The following is a 26,465-nucleotide window of genomic DNA, read 5'->3' as shown; positions in this document are numbered from 1 at the left end:
CGTAGTCAGGGCCCTGAAAATATATGTTTCCAGGACGGCTGGAGTCAGGAAATCTGATTCGCTGTTTATCCTGTATGCACCCAACAAGCTGGGTGCTCCTGCTTCTAAGCAGACGATTGCTCGTTGGATTTGTAGTACAATTCAGCTTGCACATTCTGTGGCAGGCCTGCCACAGCCAAAATCTGTAAAAGCCCATTCCACACGGAAAGTGGGCTCATCTTGGGCGGCTGCCCGAGGGGTCTCGGCTTTACAACTTTGCCGAGCAGCTACTTGGTCAGGGGCAAACACGTTTGCTAAATTCTACAAATTTGATACCCTGGCTGAGGAGGACCTGGAGTTCTCTCTTTCGGTGCTGCAGAGTCATCCGCACTCTCCCGCCCGTTTGGGAGCTTTGGTATAATCCCCATGGTCCTTTCGGAGTCCCCAGCATCCACTAGGACGTTAGAGAAAATAAGAATTTACTTACCGATAATTCTATTTCTCATAGTCCGTAGTGGATGCTGGGCGCCCATCCCAAGTGCGGATTGTCTGCATTACTTGTACATAGTTATTGTTACAAAAATCGGGTTATTGTTGTTGTGAGCCATCTTTTCAGAGGCTCCTTTTGTTATCATGCTGTTAACTGGGTTCAGATCACAAGTTGTACGGTGTGATTGGTGTGGCTGGTATGAGTCTTACCCGGGATTCAAAATCCTTCCTTATTGTGTACGCTCGTCCGGGCACAGTATCCTAACTGAGGCTTGGAGGAGGGTCATAGGGGGAGGAGCCAGTGCACACCAGCTAGTCCTAAAGCTTTTACTTTGTGCCCAGTCTCCTGCGGAGCCGCTATTCCCCATGGTCCTTTCGGAGTCCCCAGCATCCACTACGGACTATGAGAAATAGAATTATCGGTAAGTAAATTCTTATTATTTTGTATTTTGGTTTTTGCACTTGCATATGTGGGACAGGTACACAGCTGTGTGCTAAATATGGACTATGCCAGCATGCACCGTATGTCTTTGTAGGCAGAATGCATACACGCTATATGGGCCTGACTATAAGTTTATTAATTGTAAAATATATTCCTGCATTTAACACCACCAGAAAATGCATTATAAGTGGTTCATAGAATATAGAACTATAGCTAGAAATGCAATAATGTAGCAACCAGAAGTCATATATTGTTTACAAAACAAAGGTCAGGTTTTATTTAAACCATTAGGGTGAAGTGTATTAAGGCAGTAAATCCACTGTAGCTCTAATTGAAGAAATCAGCTGTATCTCCTGTCAACAATGGTGACAATTCTTTTATAGCGTAATGTAGGCAGATTGTTCCTAAAATGACGCTCCACCAGCTGGTTGTTTTCCTTGGATCAGGCCCCTGTTGATGACCGACTGGTGGAAAAGTATTCTTTGTGTAAATTGATGGATGATCTTGCTCATATACAAGCGACACCATGGACATCTAATTATTATTATTATTATTATTATTAGTATCCTTTATTTATATGGTGCCACATGGGATCCGCAGTGCCCAATTACAGAGTAAACAAATAAGCAAAACATGAAGACAGTGACTTTAACAATTCAATACAATATAGGACAAGTACAGGGTATATAAACATGGCTGCGTTAGTAAACAGCACTGAAATAAGTATCAGGGTGGCAGAAAACCGAAGGATTTGGTGCCGTCAAAGGGAGTACTGAAAAGAAGATAGACGTAAAAGCACATGAGGGAAGAGGCCCTGCTCGTGGGAGCTTACATTCTAAAGCAGGGGTGGGGAACCTCCGGGCCGTGGGCCGTATAAGGCCCGTAACGCCATTTGTTCCGGCCTACCCGCTTGTGTCAGTGAGACACGCCGCTGCTCAGTCCGGCGGCAGCGTGTCTCAGCTGTCAGGGCAGGGAGGAGAGCGCAGCTACAATGTCCGCCGGCAGGTAAGATCTCAAACCAGCCGCCGGTTCGTGAGCCAATCGGAGCTCACGGACCGTCAGCCAATCAGGAGCCACCGCTGCCGGTCCGTGAGCTCTGATTGGCTCACGAACCGGCGGCTGGTTTGACGTCCTACACGCCGCAGCCGCCCGACATAGCCGCGCTCTCCTCCCTGTCCTGACCCCCGACACCAGAGACACGCCGCCGGATGGAGCAGCAGCAGCAGTGGTAAGCAGCACAGTGGGGTGGGGGGGGCATTGTGGAGGCATTTTTATACCTGGCACTGTCGGGGCATTTGTATACCTAGCACTGTGGGGGCATTTGTATACCTGGCACTTTGGGGTCATTTGTATACCTGGCACTGTGGGGGCATTTGTGGATCTGGCACTGTGGGGGGCATTTGTATACGTGGCACTGTGGGGGCATTTGTGGATCTGGCACTGTGGGGGGCATTTTTATACCTGGTACTGTGGGGACATTTGTGGATTTGGCACTGTGGGGGCATTTGTGGATTTGGCACTGTGGGGGTATTTGTATACCTGGCACTGTGGGGGCAATTGTGGATCTGGCACTGTGGGGGCAATTGTGGATCTGGCACTGTGGGGGTAATTGTGGATCTGGCACTGTGGAGGCAATTGTGGATCTGGCACTGCACTATTGGGGGCATATGTGTATCACGTCCCATTTTAATTGGCCACACCCATTTTTTTGGGCACGCACACCTCCGGCGCATGTACACAGTACCTCTAAGGGGCAGACCTATTGGGGGGCAAGGTAATTTTTTAAGTTGAGAATTTTTGTATGGCCCCCAAAGGATTTTATAAATATCCAAATGGCCCTTGGTAGAAAAAAGGTTCCCCACCCCTGTTCTAAAGGATGTAATGTAGTAGATTACAGATACCCAGAATGTGGGTGAACAAGCTTGTCCCCTGTCTGTTAAGCATCCCAGGTTTTGAGTAGTCTATATTTATCGATTTTATAGAGGTTCTCTTTTAATAAAACGGGGCTTTCATGTTTGAGAGGTAGTTTATTGGAAAGTTATGCAGGTAGTTTACAAATATTTGATTCATTTGACTAGTCAAAGCAATGTGCATATTCTAACAGTTTGAGGCAAAAAACAGGGGCAAAGTTGCCCATACTGTAGACCCACATAGCCTCATCTATTATTTGATAAGGCCGCCCTTTGTAGACATCGGAAATTATAAATGATGACAGACATAATCATCGCTGCTCATATTCATTCCAACAGTTCACATTTATAGGCTAATCACTTGTCTTCAGTATATTTCTACGACAGAATTTATTCTTGTAAAAATTAGATGACTGAAGACAAAAATATTATTGCAGAACTTATAAAAACAAAATGTCCAATTGTAATTGTGTTGCTGTACATCTAGTTGTGTGTCTGCTCAAATATATTTACTACTGGTTACCAGCCTGTTAAAATGACGGAACAATATAACAGTAATGTCAGCGCAAGGCATCTGTGTGCACACAAACAGAGCAAGAGTTGAATTGTTCCTTTGGACGCCATCTAGTGGCTGCCGGCGTGCAAAACACTTGAATTTTCCCCAGAGAGGTGAGGAGCAGCATTAGCTTTTTATAAAGTTTTGTAGAGAGGTGGAGAGTGAGGGGTAGAGGTAGGGAATTCCAGAGAAAGGGGGCAGCACATGAAAAATCTTGAAGGTAGGAGTGAGAGGAAGTAATCAGTCTGCAGGAGAGGCGGTGTGCATTAACAGAGCGAAGAGGACGGGTGAGATGTAATAAAAGCAGAGTTTGTAAAATGTGATTGGACATTTTGCACACTTGGCCAATGTAATAGCTTCCGAGTTCATGAAAATCAATTACAAGTACACAATTACAGCACATTTACAACAAATAATAATTGTTACGATTATTTCTAACCTTAAAATTAAACAAAAATACTTTTGGGCCTAATTGAGACCTGATCCCTAGGCTGCGTTTTCGTACAATGGGCGATCAGGTCTAAACTGCGCATGCGTATGCATTGCAATGCGCAGGCGTGTTGCACGGGTACAAAGGGGATTGCCACTCAGCGATGGGTTTGTGCGAATAATCCATTCACACGGGCGTTTGCAAGGAAATTGACAGGGAGAAGACACTTGTGGGTGGCAACTGACCTTTTTCTGAAAGTGGTTGGAAAAACGCAGGCGTGTCCAAGCGTTTGCAGGGAGGGTTCTTGACGTCAGTACCGATCCCGGACAGGCTGAAGTGTTCGCAGCGGCTGAGTAATTCCTGGGCTACTCAGAGACTGCACAAAATCTGTTTGTACAGCTCTGCTACACATGCGTGTGCACACTTTCAAAGCAGAAATACACTCTGTGGGCGGAAACTATGCGAACGCAGGACTGCAAAAAAAAACCATCGAACGAACAGGTCTGAATTAGGCCCTTTGATCTCTCAAAATAGTCCATGTACTGTACATGCCATTTTTTTTTCACATTTTCCCTGGGTAATGTGTCTTATTCACAAAGGGATATAACAGGATGCACAAGCAGATCCTGCTAATTAAAATGATATGTGGCATGCCTATATTCTAGCTATAATTGGGGCTGTATCTGCATGCAAAATATTAGGCTACCGTGTTTTCCTGCCAAACACTGTAACATCATTTGGTATGCTGATACAGCCGCAAGCACACAGAGAATATAGGCATGCCACATATCATTTTAATCAGGATTGGAGTTTATATAGGGTGTGAGATGCTTCAATCATGGGACTTTTGGATGCCAATGAGTGGTTTTCTCCCACACCGAGCAAATGTTATACTAAAAGACGCTTTCTGTTTAGTATGAAAAAAGTAGATGCTCCCTGTTCTAAAATCCTGCGAGAAGTTTGATCAGATTTGCATTGGGAGCGTAAAAGATGCGCGCCATTACATTGGGCAAATTCCAGGAAAAAGTGGCACATTATAATGTCCGAGTGTGTGCGACTTTTTCCTGGATGCAAAACTCTGCTCCCACTACATCCTGGCCCATGTGTATACAAAGCGATATTGGCGTCAGGACCCAGCGGGGGTGCGAGAATCGGCAATTGCATATACACTTGACCTTTTGTACTTTTGTTAACTTTTTCTGCTTTCTACCTTTTCCATGTCAACCTTTTGACCCTGTTGACATTTTTCATGTCGACCATTTGGGGTCGACCTACTGCATTGACTATCTTTTTACTGTAGATCTACTCAACCACACCCATGATTTCTACAAGGTGCTGCAAGATGATAATATAACACTCCAGGAGTGTCCTGTCACATGAGATGCTGTTGCAGGCTGCTGATACAGAATCATTTATTCAGGGCAGGGTCTGGAATATGAAGACATAACAAGAAGTTCCTGGGAGGTCCGATAGCTTTCAGGATCCGTGTTTATCTAGGGCAGGTGCAGTGGAGTCACTGTGCAGTTCAGCTCAGGTTCATGTCTAGGTGTAGGATCCGGTTACAAAACAAGACGCAGTCATACAGTACCTGGCTTTCTGGGAGGAAAAGACATAAACATGAATATAAAGGAGTATAGCCTAACCACATCTTACGGTGTATAGAGGACCAGGGAAAAAATGGTGAATACACTTACCCATTCCACTGCCGCTATACACCTCATAACTTTCAGAGGATTTTTATTTAATAAGTAAGAACATTTGTGAGTGTAAATAGGTCAGAGGTGTTTGGTATGGGTGGTCTTCAGTTTGCCGGCGGCCGGGCTCCCGACGACCAGCATACCAGCGCCGGGATCCCGACCGCCGGCATACCGACAGCTTTTCTCCCTCTTGGGGGTCCATGACCCCCCTGGAGGGAGAATAGATAGTGTGGTGCGCGTGGCCACGCCACCGTGCCCGCAGAGTGGCGAGCGCAGCAAGCCCACAAGGGGCTCATTTGTGCTCGCCCAGCTGTCGGTATGCCGGCGGTCGGGATTCTGGCGCCGGTATGCTGGCCGCCGGGAGCCCGACTGCCGGCATAACATACTACACCCATTTGATATGCATTTGTTACTTTTATATGAGTGTTTTCAGTTCATCTGAGGGGGATGCGTTTAGCATCCCAGCTGTTGGGATGCTGGTAGTCATCTGACCGACACCGGAATCTCGACACCGCATGGGAGACTGGCGCCGGAAATCCGACAGCCTCTATCCCGTAGGTAAGTATCGGGGTAACTTTTAGGATTAGGGCCCAGGGGGTGGTGTGGGTGTTAGGGTTAGGCACTGTGGTGGTGGGGGGGGGGGAGGTTAGAGCCCTAGCCACCATCCCCCAAGGGTTAACCCTAGCCACCACCCACTTAGGGTTAGGGTAGGTGAGGGTGGTTGGTGGGTAAAAATACTTACCCCCTTTGACGTTGAGATCTTCCAGGTCAGGATGCTGGTGTTTGTCATGTGACCGCTGGCATCCTGACAACTGGAAATCATACTGAATCTCAACTGATAAAACAACTTTTTTCTCTCCCTGCGCTATTTAACTAAAATGAAGCAGTAGGACATGAATAAACTTGATCCAACAATTATAAGATTAATTATAATCAATTTTTAATCAATGGTGACTGATCTCATATAAAATAATAAAGATGATGTCTAACAAATTGCAAAACACAATAAATTCAAAGAGGTGGATCATGCTAAAACCTATAAAAACCAATATCCATGCTGGACTTTACTGTCGACTGTATTGAAAGTGTCCAAACTGATACAAAGTAATTCCTGCATGGTTTTGCAGGTGATTGTCCTGTATAATGAAACAAATAGTACTTTGCAGTAGAAATCGATGATCTCTATTAATAGAATTAATTACGTGTGTTTCCCAACAAGGTGATCAATCTGAGGAGAAGGAGTGATGTTTTCAGACTCCGGAGGTTTATATTTTCCGGCACCGGGGCTTGGCACACCGCAGGTGCCTTTAGCTGAATGAGCTCCCGTCTTGTAGCCGCCGCATGCAGCGTCCTCCGCCTCTTGGTGTATTGCCTCCTCAGTAATGATGCACACAGCTTCGTATTGTTGGAAACCACTGCAGCGACAAGTAAACCTCCACTTAGGGTCCCCAATGGGTAGCTTCACTGACGCGTTTCGCTCCGACTGGAGCTTCCTCATAGAGACTATGTGTAATATATTTCTCACCAGTTCGTGTTTGAGGTAGTACTATTATCACATATATACATATATTTTTTAATTTAGCGCCAGGCATTGGTGGTTGTGTTATCTAGTGAATCTCATCTGAGATCACTGTAGGATTCCACATAATAGTGTTTATTTGCAGTAGACATATTTGAATACATCAAGATCTGCTCGAGCAAAAAAAAGCAAATGCGGTGTACCCAAACTCCAGTTTAAAGAGCTAGTGGGTTTTGGGAACATTAAAATAATGGATTCTGGTTTTGCAGTCACAATCGGCCTGATTCGTGTTTGTAAGTAAAGCAAAAAGCAAGCAACTGCGCAAAACGGTGTTGCACTGCAGGTGGGGCAGATGTAACATGTGCAGAGAGATTTAGCTTTTGGTGGGGTGTGTTCAAACTGAAATCTGATTTGCTCTGTAAAAATAAAGCACCCAGTATTTGTGGGCTACATGCAAAAAACAGTCCCTATTTACCCTGCATAGAAAAAAACATAACCCACCCAAATCTAAATATCTCTGCACATGGTATTTCTGCCCCACCTTCAGTGCAGCATGGTTTTGCCCAGATGCTTGCTTTTTTGCTTTGCTTACACACATGAATGAGGCCCAGTGGGGGTCATTCCGAGTTGATCGCTAGCTGCCATTGTTCGCTGCGTAGCGATCATTAAAAAAATGGCAAAACTATGCATGCATATGGGCTGCAATGCGCACGCGCGCGTACGGGTACAAAGAGCATCGTTGCTGGGCAATGCTTCTAGTGACTATTCCATTCACACAGCCGATCGCAAGGAGATTGACAGGAAGTGGGAGTTTATGGGTGTCAACTGACCGTTTTCTGGGTGTGTTTGGATAAACACAGGCGTGTCCAGGTGTTTGCAGGGCGGGTGTCTGACGTCAATTCCAGGACCTTCGTCGCAGCAATCATCGCACAGAATAAGTACAGGGCTGATCTTGTTTTGCACAAAATGTTTTTGTTCCGCTCGGCTGCACAGGCGTTCGCACTCTTGCAAGCGAAAATACACTCCCCCGTGGGCGGCGACTATGCGTTTGCACGGCTGCTAAAAGTAGCTAGTGAGCAATCAACTCTGAATGAGGGCCATTGTCTCCAGTGATTACCTGGACAGAAGAAGGTCGATGTTGATGTCAACATCATTAATGTGGACAGCTGCAAAATGTCGACTGACAGAATGTCAGCATGTTGCCACTGTCATAATGCCAACATTTCCAATATAATTAGGGCTCAGTATGTTGGCATTCTAGCAATGTCAACAAAACATCAGTGTTAACGTTCTGCATGTTAAAATATAGTTATTGTCGACACCATGAACATGTTGATATGTTCAGTTTTGACGTTGTGACCATTTAGACACGCTCATGTTGACATAGGGAATGTTGAATATATATACCAAACCTCTTTCAATATGGCTGAAGGGGAGTTTGCCCAGACAAACCAGAATAGCAGGGAATCTAAAAGAGATGACATTAGTATGGTCTATTTACTAAGCCGGGGACGGAGATAAAGTACCAGCCAACCAGCTCCTAACTGTCATTTTTTAAACACAGCCTGTAGCATGGCAGTTAGGAGCTGATTGATTTGGTATTTTATCTCCATACACTTTATCTACTTCCAAAGCTTAGTAAATTGACCCCATTGTAGCCTTTAAAGACAAAAGATCCCCCCATTGCTGAATTCTTTTTTCCCCAGTTAATTTCTGAACAACGTAATAACTTCTGCATGTGTAAATCTGTATGCACCATCACTGTCCATAGTCCATATGTGTGTGAACAGCTGTTTAGTTTGCGTTGTGATCAGTCATCCATATATATTAGGTAAAGTGTCCTATTGTACATTCTGTTCACTGGAGGTCAGTCAGCAGCACATTCCAGTATGAAAAGGCCCTTTCTCTTCATGGCCCTTTAAATCCACCTTTATAAACTACAGCTACTTGCTAAATATTTTTATTTTTTTCCAACCAGTTCTCCAAATCGTTGCGGTTATGTTATTAGTATCCCTATCCCCTGGTACTGTTTCCTTGTTTCCTCACTCTCTAACCGTATAACATATCTAACAATATTCGTTTGGCGGTATTATTCCTATGAGACACCCAGCTAAAGTAACACAAAATGACATTTATAATAATAAGAATTTTATTTATATAGCTATTTCTCCAATAGGACTCAATGCTCTTAACAGAATGAACCTAATATCAGTGGTGGAACTGCCGGAGACAACGGAGTCAGTTGCCGCTGGGCTCCAGCCATGAAGGGGGCACTTTCACCGTTGTCCCCTGTTCTGCCCGTACCCATCCCATTCTGCAGCTGCTGTAATAGAGACAGGACTCGGGGGCCGCCAAGCGCATCGCCCATCAGCATCAGTGCGCTCGCTTCTCCTCCTGGGACCTGGTGTCAGTGTTCTCTGTGCTGTGGTCGCAGAGTGACTTCCAACTGCGACACAGAGCTTGACTGAGGGGCCGTCCGCAGTGTGTGCGGGCATGCAGAGAAGATGATGGAGAGCAGCAGGGGGAACTGAGGAGTCAGAAACGATGTGGCCCAATAAAGAATAAGGGGATGGAGGGGGTGTAGTAATGTTTTAACATTCTGTGGATGTGTATATGTGGGTGTCTGTGTATAAGTGCTTTGTGTGTACATGGCTCTGTCTGTATATATGTGACTGTGTGTGTGTGTATACTGTATGTGGCTGTGTATATGTGCTGTGTGTGTATACTGTAGGTGGCTGTCTGTGTATATGTGACTGTGTGTGTATATTTACTGTATGTGGCTGTCTGTGTATATACTGTATGTGCCTGTCTGTGTATATGTGCTGTGTGTGTGTGTATACTGTATGTGGCTGTCTGTGTATATACTGTATGCGTCTGTCTGTGTATATGTGCTGTGTGTGTGTATACTGTATGTGGCTGTCTGTGTATATGTGCTGTGTGTTTATACTGTATGTTGTGGTCTGTGTATATGTGACTGTGTGTATACTGTATGGGCCTGTCTGTGTATATGTGACTGTGTGTGTGTGTGTGTGTATATATACTGTATGTGGCTGTCTGTGTATACGTGACTGTGTGTGTATATACTGTATGTGCCTGTCTGTGTATATACTGTATGTGTCTGTCTGTGTATATGTGCTGTGTGTGTGTATACTGAATGTGGCTGTCTGTGTATATGTGCTGTGTGTGTGTGTGTGTATAGTGTATGTGGCTGTCTGTATATATGTGACTGTGTGTGTATACTGTATGTGGCTGTCTGTGTATATGTGACTGTGTGTATACTGTATGTTCCTGTCTGTGTATATGTGCTGTGTGTGTGTGTATACTGTATGTGGCTGTCTGTGTATATGTGACTGTGTATATACTGTATGTGGCTGTCTGTGTATATGTGACTGTGTGTATACTATATGTGCCTGTGTGTGTGTGTGTATGTGTGTGTGTATGTGTGTGTACTGTATGTGCCTGTCTGTGTATATGTGCTGTGTGTGTATATTGTATGTGACTGTCTTTGTATGTGGCTTTTCATCCATACAATGCTTGAATAAAGTCTTGAGTCTGTTTTTGAAGGATTCTAGAGTGGGGGCCTCTTGGACTGTGCAGGGAAGTGAGGGGCAGATTTATTAAGCCTGGTGAAGTGATAAAGTGGAAGGTGATAACGCACCAGCCAATCAGCTCTTAACTTTCATGTTACAGGCTGGGTTTCAAAAATAACAGTTAGGAGCTGACTGGCTGGTGTGTTGTCACCTTCCACTTTATCACCTCTCCAGGTTTAATAAATCTGCCCCTGAGTTACATAGAGTCAAAGCCACATGGCTAAAGGCTCAATCCCCCCCCCCCCCCCCCCTCCATCCATCCCCCTTCCCCCAGATGAATCACAGGAAATTCTAGGTGCTGCTAACAGTCCCTCATCTACAGATCACAGTAAAGGGGGTACACATGGAGCGATGTTTAGTTACTTTCTAAGCAATCTGACTAGATTGCTTAGAAATTAGCTGAACATCGCTCCATGTGTAGGGGTTCCGGTGACATCGATGTGCGGTCCCGCGCGTCGCTATCGCCGTTGCTAGATTGGCCACAATCTAGCAGGTCGCTCATTTCACCGCTGAGTTAAATGAGCGGCCCCCGTGTCGCCCTTCCCCCTCGCTCAGCACATCGCGCTGTGCTGAGTGGGGGGAGAGATGTGTGCTGAGCATCAGCACACATCTCTGGGGAAATCTCCCCGTCGGTATGGCCCTTTACATACCCACCAACTTTACCTTTTTGGCCGGTACAGTACCCTTATTTTATGGTCTTTACCGGCCAAAAAAGGGCTATGTACCGGATTTCAGCGTTTCCCATTCCTATTGAAGCATATGGGACAGCTACTTAGCCACATCCCTTTACCAGTGATCACGCCCCCTTCCCTTATTTGTACCGATTTTCAGCTCGGCAGCTCCTCCAGTGCTGCTGCTGCTGTAAATAGGAATTTTTCCTGCTACAGCAGCCATGGCATCTAGTAGCTGAGGCTCTACCCCCTTCCACAGGCCCCTACCCCTCCACGACCCACAACTCTCCCCTGGATAGGGTAAGATAGGGGAAGTTTCCCATTTCTTATTAAAAGCTTCTTCCCTTATCTCCCCCTTCTCCAATCTCTGCACATTTCTGTCCTCTCCAGTGCTTTACCCCTTCATCCCCTGTTCCATCTCACGGTCTCCAAACCGATCCCTCTGTGCACCATTTCTTCCACTACTTCCTTCACTGTCTACTCCACACTGCACCTTTCTGTGCCTGTCTTCTTAATTCTCACATTGTGGGCATTAATAAGTGTGTAAGGGACACTTCTACTGTGGGCACAACGTCGGTAAGAGGCACTACTATTTCTACTGTAGTCATTGTGTGTTTAAGCGTCACTACTAGTGTGGGCATTATGTTCACAGTAAGTGGCAGTACTACTGTGGTCATTGTGTGTGTGACTACCACTACTATTGTGGGCATAGTGTGTATAAGTGGCACTACTACTGTGGTCATTGTGTGTGTGAGCGCCACTACTATTGTGGGCATAGTGTGTATAAGTGGCACTACTACTGTGGTCATTGTGCGTGTGAGCGCCACTACTATTGTGGGCATAGTGTGTATAAGTGGCACTACTACTGTGGTCATTGTGTGTGTGAGCACCACTACTATTGTGGGCATAGTGTTTATAAGTGGCACTACTACTGTGGTCATTGTGTGTGTGAGCGCCACTACTATTGTGGGCATAGTGTGTATAAGTGGCACTACTACTGTGGTCATTGTGTGTGTGAGCGCCACTACTATTGTGGGGATAGTGTGTATAAGTGGCACTACTACTGTGGTCATTGTGCGTGTGAGCGCCACTACTATTGTGGGCATAGTGTGTATAAGTGGCACTACTACTGTGGTCATTGTGTGTGTGAGCACCACTACTATTGTGGGCATAGTGTGTATAAGTGGCACTACTACTGTGGTCATTGTGTGTGTGAGCGCCACTACTATTGTGGGCATAGTGTGTATAAGTGGCACTACTACTGTGGACATTGTGTGTTCGAGCAGCACTACTACTGTGGGCATTGTGTGTGTAAGTGGCCCTGCTAGTGTGGGCATTATGCCCACAGTAAACGGCACTACTACTGTGGGCATTATGCCCACAGTAAACGGCACTACTACTGTGGGCATTGTGTGTGAGCACCACTACTATTGTGGGCATAGCGTGTATAAGTGGCACTACTACTGTGGGCATTGTTTGTGTAAGCGGCATTACTACTGTGGGCATTGTGTGTAAGGGTCACTACTAATGTGGGCATGTGTAAAGCGTACTACTACTGTAGCTATTATGTGTTACTACTGTGTGTCATAACGTGTGTAAGTGGCACTATTGTGTGGTGTAATGTGAATAAAATTGTGCTAATGTGTGGCGTAATTTTGAATTGGGGGTACTATTGTGTGGCCATTCCCTTTCCTTGTGAGACCACACCCCAGTGTGTGGGAGGGCGCAAATTTATAGTTTGCAGGGGGCACTCAATACCCTAGCCGTGGCCCTGTCTGCCACCGTGATGCTTATCTTAGTGTCCTGTCTCCTGATGCAGAAATGTTTATATACCATGTGCTACATTGTCTTGTACTATAAGTATATGTTGACTTGTTTTGCTCATTTATTTATATACTTTGTTATGCGCTGCAGAACCCTTTGTGACACTATATAAATAAACAATAATAATATAGCATTTAATGTGTATGTACTGTATTGCTTCCACATGCAGACAAGACAGATGCACTTGAAATGGACCAATGAATGAGCTAGAATTTAGTAAGGAATATTATCATCAGTTACTGTTTTCTTCCAAGATTGAGCTTCTCCTATCCGCTCGGACACATGCTGTCCACCAGTTTACTTTTATTCTATCCTTAACTTTCTGTTGGTTTATCCCTCTGGCTGTTTTTTGGTTACATTACTATGTGGAAATGAAACCCTGCAAGACCACTGGGTGGCGCTCCTTTCCTGGATAACTTTTCAGAGCTGCAGTGTAATTCTGCTTTGCAGAATCATCCACTAAACTTTTGTATGATTTAATTCTTGCCATATTCAGGAATAATCTTATCAAGTCAAAATAAGTATATACAGTATTTATAGAATCTGTTACACATATCATTTTTACTATATTTGTGGTAACATAATGTGTGTGTGTGTGTGTGTGTGTGTGTGTGTGTGTGTGTATACACTGCTCAAAAAAATAAAGGGAACACTACAATAACACATCCTAGATCTGAGTGAATGAAATATTCTTATTAAATACTTTGTTCTTTACATAGTTGAATGTGGTGACAACAAAATCACACAAAAATTATCAATGGAAATCACATTTATTAGCCCATGGAGGTCTGGATTTGGAGTCACACTCAAAATTAAAGTGGAAAAACACACTACAGGCTGATCCAACTTTGATGTAATGCCCTTAAAACAAGTCAAAATGAGGCTCAGTAGTGTGTGTGGCCTCCACGTTCCTGTATAACCTCCCTACAATGCCTGGGCATGCTCCTGATGAGGTGGCGGATGGTCTCCTGAGGGATCTCCTCCCAGACCTGGACTAAAGCATCCGCCAACTCCTGGACTGTCTGTGGTGCAACATGGCGTTGGTGGATGGAGCGAGACATGATGTCCCAGATGTGCTCAATTGGATTCAGGTCTGGGGAACGGACGGGCCAGTCTTTGTCTTGCAGGAACTGCTGACATACTCCAGCCACATGAGGTCTAGCATTGTCTTGCATTAGGAGGAACCCGGGGCCAACCGCACCAGCATATGGTCTCCCAAGGGGTTTGAGGATCTCATCTCGGTACCTAGTGGCAGTCAGGCTACCTCTGGCGAGCACATGGAGGGCTGTGCGGCCCCCCAAAGAAATGCCACCCCATACCATTACTGACCCACTGCCAAACCGGTCATGCTGGAGGATGTTGCAGGCAGAAGAACGTTCTCCTTGGCGTCTCCAGACTCTGTCACGTCTGTCACATGTGCTCAGTGAGAACCTGCTTTCACTGTGAAGAGCACAGGGCGCCAGTGGCGAATTTGCCAATCTTGGTGTTCTCTGGCAAATGCCAAACGTCCTGCATGGTGTTGGGCTGTAAGCATAACCCCCACCTGTGGACGTCAGGCCCTCATACCACCCTCCTGGAGTCTGTTTCTGATAATTTGAGTAGACACATGCACATTTGTGGCTTGCTGGAGGTCATTTTGCAGGGCTCTGGCAGTGCTCCTCCTGTTCCTCCTTGCACAAAGGCGGAGGTAGCGGTCCTGCTGCTGGGTTGTTGCCCTCCTACTGCCTCCTCCACGTCTCCTGATGTACTGGCCTGTCTCTTGGTAGCGCCTCCATGCTCTGAACACTACGCTGACAGACACAGCAAACCTTCTTGTCACAGCTCGCATTGATGTGCCATCCTGGATGAGCTGCACTACCTGAGCCACTTGTGTGGGTTGTAGACTCCGTCTCATGCTACCACTAGAGTGAAAGCACCGCCAGCTTTCAAAAGTGACCAAAACATCAGCCAGAAAGCATAGGAGCTGAGAAATGGTCTGTGGTCACCACATGCAGAACAACTCCTTTATTGTGGGTGTCTTGCTAATTGCCCATAATTCCCACCTGTTGTCTGTTCCATTTGCACAAAAGCATGTGAAATTGATTGTCAACAGTGTTGCTTCCTAAGTGGACAGTTTGATTTCACAGAAGTGTGATTGACTTGGAGTTACATTGTGTTGTTTAAGTGTTCCCTTAATTTTTTTGAGCAGTGTATATATATATATATATATATATATATATATATAGAGAGAGAGAGAGAGAGAGAGAGAGAGAGAGTTTGCTGTATAACTTCATAGCTTGATCACAATACAATTTGTCATTTTCGCTAGTACTTTTCCGTGCCCCCCAATGTTTGTTTTTCCAACGCTGGCTCAATCATGCTGTGTTGCCGATCTGCATAAATATGACAGTATTGTTATAGCATTGTTATAGCCATCCCAACAGCCATTTATATGCATAAATACTCTATACTCAGAAGCCACAGGATAGTTTTTTTTACAGTATAATACATTGGCCTGGTTTAATCTCCAAGCTTCACGTGGGCTGGGTTTGGTACATTATGTCAGCAGTGACCATGTCGGTAGTGAACATGTTGACATTTATACCGCTTTCACATAGCAATAAGCTGGTCACACCTGGGACTTGTGCACGGTCCTTCCCGGGTGCCACGCGCTTGAGACCCTTTTCAGACTGGCGCCACTAGCCCAGCATATTGCCGGGTTGGTGACGTGTGTGGAGGCGGCACCTGGAGAGCAGATCATCTCCAAGCGCCACTTCTCCCTATAGTGTGAACGGGTTCCGAGTTGCATCGTCCCGGCAACCTGTTTGTACTGCACTTCAGCACGGCAATAACCCTGCTTTATTCCTCGATTGAAATACCGGGTCAGTCGGCCCGGGAAATTGTAACATACCCTTTCACACGACACTTCGACCCGTGCCGACCCGGCAATATACTGGGTTATTATGGCGGTGTGAAAGGAATATTACTGCATAGACGTTCTACATGGCAACAGTGGGGAAAAAAATGTAGATATGGTCATACTGTAATGCTGGCAATGTCTTATTGTGGTATGTCTAAGGCAGAGTTGCCTATGCTCCCTCATACGCTCTCTCATTCTGCAGGAGACTCCCTGAAATAGCAGCAATCTCCCTGACTCCCTGAATAGACCAGCAATCTCCCTGATTTTACCTTACCCCCATTATATAGCTGTTACATTCTTGGGGGAAAGATAAATTAGAGATATATACATTCAAATGGGATCATCAGTGCCATTTCCCTGCATTGGTTATATGGCACAATGATCCCTATAGCTACATTCATTTTAAATAAGGTTTCTCATGGCCACTAACAGTATATGTGTATACAGTATACTAACTTTGGGGCTCATTTACGTTTTGATGTAAGTCATTTTCATGACACGCCTCTCAGATGCAGCAGTACACATCCGTGCTTATAGGTGTTAATTTCACAATCTCCCTGAATTGCTTTTTCAAAAGTAGGCAAGTATGGTCTAAGGCTGGGTTCACACTATGCGATATATTAATACATAGTGCATCTGTCCGTGTGTACAGAAGATATGTCTGTGAACAACATAGTGCACAGACATCTCAGATTAACACTGCAGCACAGCCGATGCATCATACAGATATATCGGTATATCTGCCTGTGTGTGCAGCCGACCCACCAACCGCAGAAGCCATTGAATATGATGTCACAAGTTGGCGGGTATATTCAAATTGTCTGATGGACAGACATAAAGGGTGGGCGATTGGTAAGTGTGTGCATAAACCGTTCCAATTGTTATATCGATTGGCCAGGTGGCGGATCAGTCGCCCAAGTGTTTACCCAGCATAAACCTAATGCAAACCATGGGGATAAATGCATGAAATAGTGTTATGGGGAGAAGTGGTATCAGCGCACGTTATGTGCAGTGATTCTGCTTCTCCCCCATATATGACAGCTGCAGTGCCAGGTCAGTGATAGGGGTGCTGTGCGACCCTGTCCATAATAGCGCTTCCTATCTATAAGATATCATGCCGATATGCGTTGGCAATGTACTGACTGTCAGTTTCGACATCTGCAGGTGGCAATGCCCATACACCACAGCAGGGACAGAGCAGTCACTGGCTGTGGCGGGCGCCGGCTCGGGACTGCGCAGGGCCGCATTAAGCTGATGCGCTGCGTGCTCAGATGGGCATCGCCGGAGGAGGGAGTGCAGGCAAGATGTTCATATATGTGTTGTTGTTCCTTCCTCCAAGGCGAAGCAGGAAGTGTTATAGGGGCACGGGTCATTGACGCTATAATACATTTACCCCATATACTCTTAATAGTTCATGTTGACATTTCATATGTAGACATTCTGTACATGTTGACATTTTCCAGGTGTTGACATTTATGATGTCAATGTTTTAACTCTGTCGGCATCATAAATGTCAACATGAAAGTCGACATAATGGCTCTTTAAAATAAGACTGCATACCGGTGGACCTGCATAAATGATGTAGCACAAAGGCAATTTCTTAGCACCCTGTGCTGGACCCGAGCACGCATTACATGTGCTGGGATTTCTCGCCGGCTGTGCAGAGCTGGAGGAAAGGGGATGGGAACATTGTGAGAGATGGTTTATTTAGCAGTCACCCATTTACAGGCTACAGATTAGTAATAATTTGGCTGCACACTACAGCTGAATATATGCCCATAGAAAGAGAAGAGATTCTTGCCAGGACTGCTTGAATCATGCAAATATTTGGAGGATGGAGGCAGCATGAACCCTGAGGTCAGTGAGTGGCTCGCAGACTCTGCTAAACAGAAGAATGACCCACTATGGGAAAGACATGGAACAGCCTGTAAGTAAGAAAGTGGACCTGACTCCAAAATCAATGTTATCTTTAATTCATAGCGCACCACATCACGCAGTACCCATCCGTAAGGCTCTGTTTTGGGCTCTCTAAAACAACGAGGGGAGTAAGGGCTAAGGGGGCAGGTGCACAGGCAATTCTCCTTCTCTGCGATTATATCCCATGAGATTAAACCATTGGAAACTCCAATGCTACTTTGTGCGATTAATCGTCTAAAATGAATGTAGGAAATGCCATTACGTCACAGTAACATTTCCTGCTCTGATTAGGCTGAAAAACTAAATTCCACGAATAAGCGATTACTCCATCATCTAATTATAGTCAATGGACGTGATTAAGTGCTTGACGTTCATGCAGCACAATTAAATTGCAGCACTACAGGGTTGTAGGCAACGGCCATTGCTGCACACAATTAAAAACATGGCCTTTCTCCACAGGGCACAGGCGGCTGTGATAATGGGCCATTGTGCTTAATCGCATGCAGCTGACTGACTGAATATGTAGTTTAGCCATTAGGGAGAGTTTTTAAATGTGGGGCTATATGCAAATGAACTACGCCAATTCAGACGCAGATTCTTGTAGGAAATGGCATAAACACACCCATCCTATCACTCAGCACTTGTTTTGTTGAGCGTTAGCATACTTTCTGGGATTGGCAGCATGGGCTGCAAGGTAATGCTACATTAGAGACTTTGGGTTTTGGGTTTTCAGGCGATTTTGTGTGACAGGTATTTACTAAAGTCAAAATCGACAGAAATGGAACTTTACACTTAAATATAACTACAATAGACCCTTCAGTACATTAACATTGAGTTAAATTCGTAACCCTTATTTACTAATAGTCTATTTGAAAATCGACCCAAAATCGCCATTTTCAATTGAACCATCAGAAATAGTTCTGTTTGATTTTTTTTATGTAGAATTATCTCAATATGATGGAAAATACATGGGAGAGAAGTATGTAGGGCACTCTGGCTGCATAAATCATGACATTAAAAGGCACGGCATTGAATTTAAAAAATCATGGATAAACAAATTAGCCCAGGAATGAAAGTTTTTGCGGGTAATACAGTGCATGTGACCTGTTTTGACCAATAGAAATGCTTTTGTCTATTTTGGGTCGACGTTGGATTGATGTTATTAATTTTGGGTTGATTTTTGATGAATAGAACACTTTTAGAACTTTAAATAGAACTCGCATCACCCAGCAATTTTAAAAGGAACTCCAAATCGACTTTTAGTAAATGAGCTATTTGTAATAGAAATACTGAAGTCAATTTTGTGGTGATGTTGGTTCTATTCTTGGCGATTTTAAATAGAACTAAAAATGGACTTTTAGTAAATATACCTCTTGGTACTGTAAAATCCTAATTGTTAATGTATTTACTCAAAGAGCTTCCATGTAAATGACATTACCTAGAAATTAACTCAATAGCCTTGGATCCATAAAGATTGCCTGCCAGCGGTCTGATTCTGAGTTGCACAAGTGTGCTTTGTGAACGGACCTTGTGACTTCTAACAACTTGTATGCCCGAGCCAAGCATATGCAATTTGAACATTTGCGAGCGATTCAGATTTGTACACTTCTTTGTGGTTAACTGGGCGTAACTTGTACGCAGTGGGGTGTTCCTATGAAGGATAAGTGTCCCATGAGTATTACCATAGAAATGCAAGCTGTTCAGATGTATACCGAAATGTGTCTGATTGCAGACTGATCTCCTGCACCAGTTATAAGGCTGGGGCAAATGCGCACTGCTAGTGTTGACACTGCCTACTCTCACAGGTGGATGGGTTGGCCGCATAGATGTTGCTGAATACAGGTCAAGATCCGCAGTTGTTTCTGAGCAACCCATGCTTGGAAATAAATGGGGTACAGGATTGAAGGAAAAGTGACAATGCTACTTTTGTTTCATACCAGTAAGTTCCAGGCTTCTGTCTTTTGTTCAGAAAATATGGCTTTACAATGGTATCCAGTCAATAGATCGACCACTAATGGTCGACATGCATTAGGTCAAAATGGTCAAAAGGTCGACGTGTAAAAGGTCTACAGTGCTTAAGGTTGATGGGTTCAAAAGGTCGCCGTATTCAAATGCTTGACTCACATATGGTGGACAATTTTTTAAGTTTTTTTTGCATTATTTTCAACTCTTTCATACTTTACCATCCGCGTGGACTAAAGTTGGGAATAGTAACCTTTTCATGTGTAAATCATTGTCATGTCGGCCTTTTGACCATGTTGACCAAAACGCATGTCAACCATTTGGTGTCAACCTGTTGACTGTCGACCTATAATCCAGATACCCAAATTATTAACCTAAACAAGCTAGCTTCAAAAATGGGGCAAACAGGAAATCCACAAAGAGCTTTAGTACCCATCTATTACTTGTGTCAGTCTTTGTATCTGTAGTAATGGTGGTGGCATTGACCATGTTGACCAAAACGCATGTAAACCATTTGGTGTCAACCTGTTGACTGTCGACCTATAATCCAGATACCCAAATTATTAACCTAAACAAGCTAGCTTCAAAAATGGGACAAACAGGAAATCCACAAAGAGCTTTAGTACCCATCTATTACTTTTGTCAGTCTTTGTATCTGTAGTAATGGTGGTGGCACACCGGAGACTTGTATCTGGTTTGGAATCTTGAACATCTAGCACCAAAAGAGATTATCTTTGCATACCCTGCAACAGACCATGGTATTCAACTCTGCTTAACCTATCATGGCTATGTTTTATCTCTATGTAGTTATATTTTTATCTATTTCTTAATATGTTATATACCTCTTTGACCAAAGAAAACTGTATGGATCAATTCAGTTCTATGCAATGTGGCTAGTCAACGTTTGCAAAACCGTTCCTTGGCTGATAAATCTTCACTCATTTATCTTTGTACCTTATGTAGGTGCTAGGGAAAATGACAGAAAATTGCTTACACATTGCGCAGAACCTAACATTGCAGTGGAATAGCTCAAAGAATTTTATTTTACTTCTCTTCTTTTAAGGACAGACCAACCTTCTGCATGTACCACCCATAATCGTGCATATAGCTCTACATTTTGTAACCATTGTTTGTTACCTCTCTTCTTTTGCAGGCTATCTCTGATAGTGCATTGAGTGAGATCAGTCGTTCATCCGACCGAGGATATTGCATCTAGCGCTGTAAGTAGGTCTCTTTCTACAGTATTGTTTGTTGCTGTTTTCAATGTTCTCATTGCATAACTCCCAACTTTTTGATGTGAAGGTTGGGACTTTGGCACGCGCGCCCACCTGAAAAAGGGGTGCAGCCTTGTCAGAAAGGGTGTGTGGCCATGTGTCACCTCCAATTTACATTACTGTAGTGGCGTGCCACTGTTCCTGGGACAGTGGTAGCCCACCCCCCCCCTTACCCCCCAAATCTCTCCCTAACCCCCCCCCTTCCAAACTTTCCCCTCCTGCAGCCCACAGGTGGGACAGTGGAACAGCCCAAGAAATATGGGATTGCGAGACAGTTGGGCAGTATGCCATTGTCATTAATTGGTAAGTCTACAGGTAACTAACAGGACTTGTCTGTTCAATCAAAAAATGCTGGAAAAATGCATCTGATGCGACCATGTCAGGCAAGTGGTTAAAATGAAGACAGTACTAGCACACAAGTCCCTTTATTTAAAATCACACACCCACTGCTTACCAATGTATTACTCACTTGAGATAGGTCCTCTTCTGTCCGTGCGAGGGTAATTGGCCAAAAATAAATGAATAAACAAAAAATATATTTTATATATATATATATATATTTATATATAAATACAGTTCAAAAGACCGGCACTCCTTTGTTACATAAATACTTGCGTCCCGGTGCCATCTAATCCCACAAGGGATAAATAAATTGTATATAGTTCGCAGTAGCTGCACTCAGCGACGACTTCTCCAAAGAATTAAAACACTATCACTCTGGATTATGTCAACGTTTCAGGATCATTTATTTAGACCCTTTCGTCAGGATACTGACACATACACACACATTAAAGATGACTCGTTAAAGAAATCCAGTTGTTTTTGCAATTTTGACAGCAGTGTTATTTGCTAAACTGGAGCAGGTTTACCTTTTAAATAATTATGCTGTTTTAAAAATGGGCCGCAAAATCTTAGTGTATTACCAATTTTGCAAATATAGAACCTATTACATGTCTCACTTTGTCGTTAGCTAATGTCCTTGTGAGTGTATTGTACTATCACCACCTTATTTGTTGAGTCCATGGGAGCATGGGCATAACTACAGCCACATAATCCAATCATCTGCTAGAAGCTGGGTTGTGACTGCGTACAACGTCGGTCTGCGTGCATCAGGTATATAGACTGACGCCCTATATGAGGTCTCTTGTCCATCAGCCAAAATAGCATCTTTCACTCTGGGCATGCCCAATCTTCTGGCCTTACACCTTGCGGTGGTCAGTCATGCCCATAGCTGGACCATCCATTAGGCAACGTAGGCTTCTGTCTAAGTCCAAATGGGCAATGAGCGGCCCAGATTACATTAACCATTTTACAGTTTACTTTAACCTATGTTTCCTAGGGCTAGATGGGGTCTTAATCCAGCTCTGCGTTATGCCATCTGGCCACCATTATTGCAGTGCAAAGTGTTCCATCACTAAATTACTACCTGTAGCAGTTACTTACTGTACCACTTCTCCTTTTAAACCAGAGTTCTCTATAGAGAAACTACATTTTGAGCCTAGATCAAAGGTTCTACTTTGCTACAAGAGGTGTCTGTAATATGGCTAAGGCACTTGCTAGCTCTTTCTAAGCACTTTAAATTTATGAATTAGTCAGTCAGTGTATTTTGTATATTTATGTATTTGTTTTCCATAAAAATTAAAAAAGTTTAAATAAAAATCAATGCAACGACCAGATGCATATTAAAGTGCTCACTACCAGCTGTGCATCCAATCTTACATTAAAACGTATTCCGTTGGGAGCTAGCTTAGAGGGCCAAGGACCCAGCGACTTCTAGTTAAGCCCTAGAATATAAAACCCTCAGTTTCCACTAGGAAACATTTTGCAATCAGCATCTAGTGTAACTGCGCACATGTAATGAACCCTAGAGCCTCAAAAACATTAGCATCACTTCACTAAACACCATTTACTTACACAGTCCTATTTAAATACCATTAAGTCAATGTGCAGTATCCTCTAGACTTAAGAACAATCTGCAGAAATGGCTGTATTGTTAGCATAAATCCATCTTGACCAGCAGAGCCTTCGGATATATTCTTTGCAGAATGTTTTTTTCTTTTTGGCTTCAACATAAACGAAGAGAAAGCTCTCCCAGCCTTTGCCGCACTGAGAACATTTTTTTATTTTATATGTATAAAATTAGATCAAGTAACCCCTCTAAGCGAAACAAAATCAAAACACATAAATCACGTCATGACCATATTGCTGGTTGAGAAAGACTAGTCCTTGCAGAATAGCAATGGGGTCAGTTCAGAGGACGCAGCAGAAAGAGCTCTCTCTCTCTCCAGACAAGCAGAACGAGAGAGAAGTTAGTGGCCCGAGATCACATAGGTTCTATTTTTATATCCATCCGTTGAAATCAGTCTAGTGTATTCGTCTTAATGAGCCGGATGGGCCCCTGTCTGGCATTAAATCCTTTACTAGATGATACATTTGGTTTTATTGTGGTTGGACTCTCACCAGCAAAGGAAGCAGGGGATGTTTTCATAAATAAATTATAATCTGTCAGGTCATACAATATCATTGCAACTTTCCCCCTGCATTCTCAACTGTAATTTGGTTTATTTTGACGGCTGTGTGGTGGGAAAAATAACATACCCTTTCTTTTTCTTTTGGTAAAGGGAACAGTGACATGTTTCCTGAGCAGGGCTACACTGTAGGCAGTTCACGTTACCAGCCTGTATGTTGTAGTCATTTTAACACAAATGCTATTCTAGTCCATTGTGATCATGAATACAGTGGCTGCTCCATCTCATATACACTGGGCCTGAACCCAAGTCATCCATAGATTCTACCATAAGGTGCTCAGGAAAAAAAATACAGTGCGGGGAGCCTGCTCTGGGTAAGCGCTCCCCGCTCCCACACGCCGCTCCCCGCTCCCACACGCTCCCAGCACACCGCAGGTGCAGGGAGCGTGTTCTATATACGCCGCTCACAGAGCACAAAGGGCAGGGAGCCTCTTCTTGAATAAGACAGTGTAGCTCAGCACACTAATCCCCGGAACAGAAGCGCTCCCAGCACTGTCTATACAGCGATAGTGCTCAATATTAACTTCATAAGCTGAATACAGAGCCGCCGCTCCCGGCACACGAGGGGTGCATGGACCGTCGTACTTCTTGTACACTTTTATGGCAGCCTATGTTTGGGGTGAGACGCACAGAGGTGCAGGGAGCATGTTTCTAAACAGGAGTCCAGTGCCCCCTATGGATTCAAAGAAAAGGATTTACCTGGTAAGTACCAAAATCCTATTATTTCCACCTATATAGAGGTATTTATCGTTGGTATCTCTATCCATATGCTTAATACTCATTATTAATGCTGCAGACTTGCACCAGCTTTTATTTATTTATTAATAGTCGCTTATACGGGTTGGTATTGAAATACCGGCAGTCATAATACCGACCGCGGCATCCCGATCTTGAGAATCCCGACGGGGAAGGTAAGTATATTTACCTTCCCCCAATGGCCCCCTAAATCTCCCTCTTTCCTCAGCTTAACCCTCCCCAGGGGTGCCTAAACCTAACCCCACTCCCCATACCCTAAACCTAACCCTGCCGCTCCGCAGCCTAACCTTAACCCTCCACTCACAGCCTAAACCTTATCACTCCCCTCCCGCTAGTTACCTGTCCTGTGTCCCGGCACACGCTCGTTCGGGATCCCGGCGGTTGTGGTTCTGGCACCGTGCTTGTGACCTTAATTTGGGGGGTGTTGGTGTCGGCATTCCGAGTGGGGTCGGGATTCCGGCGTCGTTTTTTTCGATTGCCAGGATACCTAACCGGATCCCTCTTATACAGCGCACATACATTTGGCAGCGCTTAACAGAGAATATTTGAGTCATTCACTTCAGTGCCTGTCCCAGTGCAGCTCACCGTCTGTTATCTATCACATAAACACACACACTCTGGGGGGATATTTTGGTCAGAATCCAGTTAACCTATAAGTATGTTTTTGGTGTGCGGATGGAGTCCAGAGCACCCGGAGGAAACCACTGCAAACATATGGAGAATATACAAAGTCCACAAAGATGTACTATTATCCTTCCTTTATATGGAGCCAAAAGGGATCTGCAGCGACTTACATAGTATGTGACCAAAGCAGTAAAAAAAAACAAGAACAAAAATGTCAAATACTGTACAACATTGCATAACGTGGGATACACACGATATAGCCACTGCTGCACATGTCCCGCGTTGGTGCTGCAGGAGCAGCAGAAGTCACTGGGAAAATGGCCTGGAACAATCATAATACCCACAAAAGCAGAGCCAGCTGTATCCAAAGGTGCTGTGCTATTGTTGGCAATAGAGAGGAAATGATGGTATAAATAAGGGAGGAGATGATGGTTTAAGTGAGGGAGGGAAAAGCACGTGAGGGAAGAGGACCTCACGTGCTTTTGAGCTTGTGAGAGCTTATATTTTGTGCAAAAGATATGTCAGAAATCAATTAATCTGCACTTCCATTCATCTCTGCGTAGCCCTCAGTTCCGTCTGCTTGCGCTCATCGAAGTGTGGGGCTGATTCAGAAATGGACGCAGATTGCTGCTTAAGCAGCCCAGCACAGGGCAACGGCATCCAGCATGTGTGACGGGCCACCTCCCGATGCAGCCACAATTACATTGCGCGCGCATCAAATTAAGGTTTACCCCTTGCTGCGCTGTCGTCCACCGCCAATTTTTTTAATCGGCGGTGCGCAGACCACCAGAATGCAGCCGCTGCGTGCAGATGAGTGGCTGCATTCGGGTCTGAATAACCCCCAGCGTCTGTGTGAGATTTCCCCGTTGCAGCCCAGTTCCTCAGTTGCAGGTATCGCCATACGCAATACTTACACTTGCACAGTTTTGGAGAATGTACAGTGAAATTACACGCAACATACATGTTGCAAGCTGGCGCAAATTCATCTAATTATTTATGTATTAACTTAGCGTTATCTATAATGGTGCAGGAACCCAGATCGCACAATCTGCACATATATAATTATACTCACCTCTCTGGAGTCCTGTGTTGGCGCTGCAGCAGCAGAAATCGCCGGGAAAAAAGGTGTGGTAGCCATTTTCCTGTAGATTTGCACATGCACAGTAGAGAAGTCACTGGGAACATAAGGAGGGCACCAAGTTCCTGGAGACGAGCGCATATGTAGTAGACACAGTGCCAGAGTCTACTGCGCTGCAGAGAGTAGGGAGCCTGGGGCATAGAGCCTGCACTTGGGCCCTCTCCTCTCTTAATCCTCCCATATGTATATATTAATCTAGCATTGCTTTAATTCGCTTTATACACCCAATGTAATAAAAAAAAAAAAAAAAAAAAAAGAGT

The 26,465-nt window shown here is 44.4% G+C and overlaps 1 protein-coding gene across 1 annotated transcript in view; it reads left to right on the top strand.

Moving 5' to 3' along the window:
* Nucleotides 1-26,465, top strand: part of LZTS2 (leucine zipper tumor suppressor 2) — a 285,481-nt gene that overhangs the window by 117,322 nt on the left and 141,694 nt on the right. The window contains exon 2 of the mRNA XM_063961905.1: nucleotides 21,039-21,105. The gene's annotated coding sequence lies outside the window, so the exon portion shown is untranslated. The remainder of the gene's footprint in view (nucleotides 1-21,038; nucleotides 21,106-26,465) is intronic.

The sequence above is a fragment of the Pseudophryne corroboree genome, chromosome 3 (genome assembly GCF_028390025.1).
Source record: "Pseudophryne corroboree isolate aPseCor3 chromosome 3, aPseCor3.hap2, whole genome shotgun sequence".
Taxonomy (NCBI): domain Eukaryota; kingdom Metazoa; phylum Chordata; class Amphibia; order Anura; family Myobatrachidae; genus Pseudophryne; species Pseudophryne corroboree.
The sequence above is the reverse complement of the archived record's forward strand: the minus strand, read 5'-3'. Positions and strand labels throughout refer to the sequence as shown.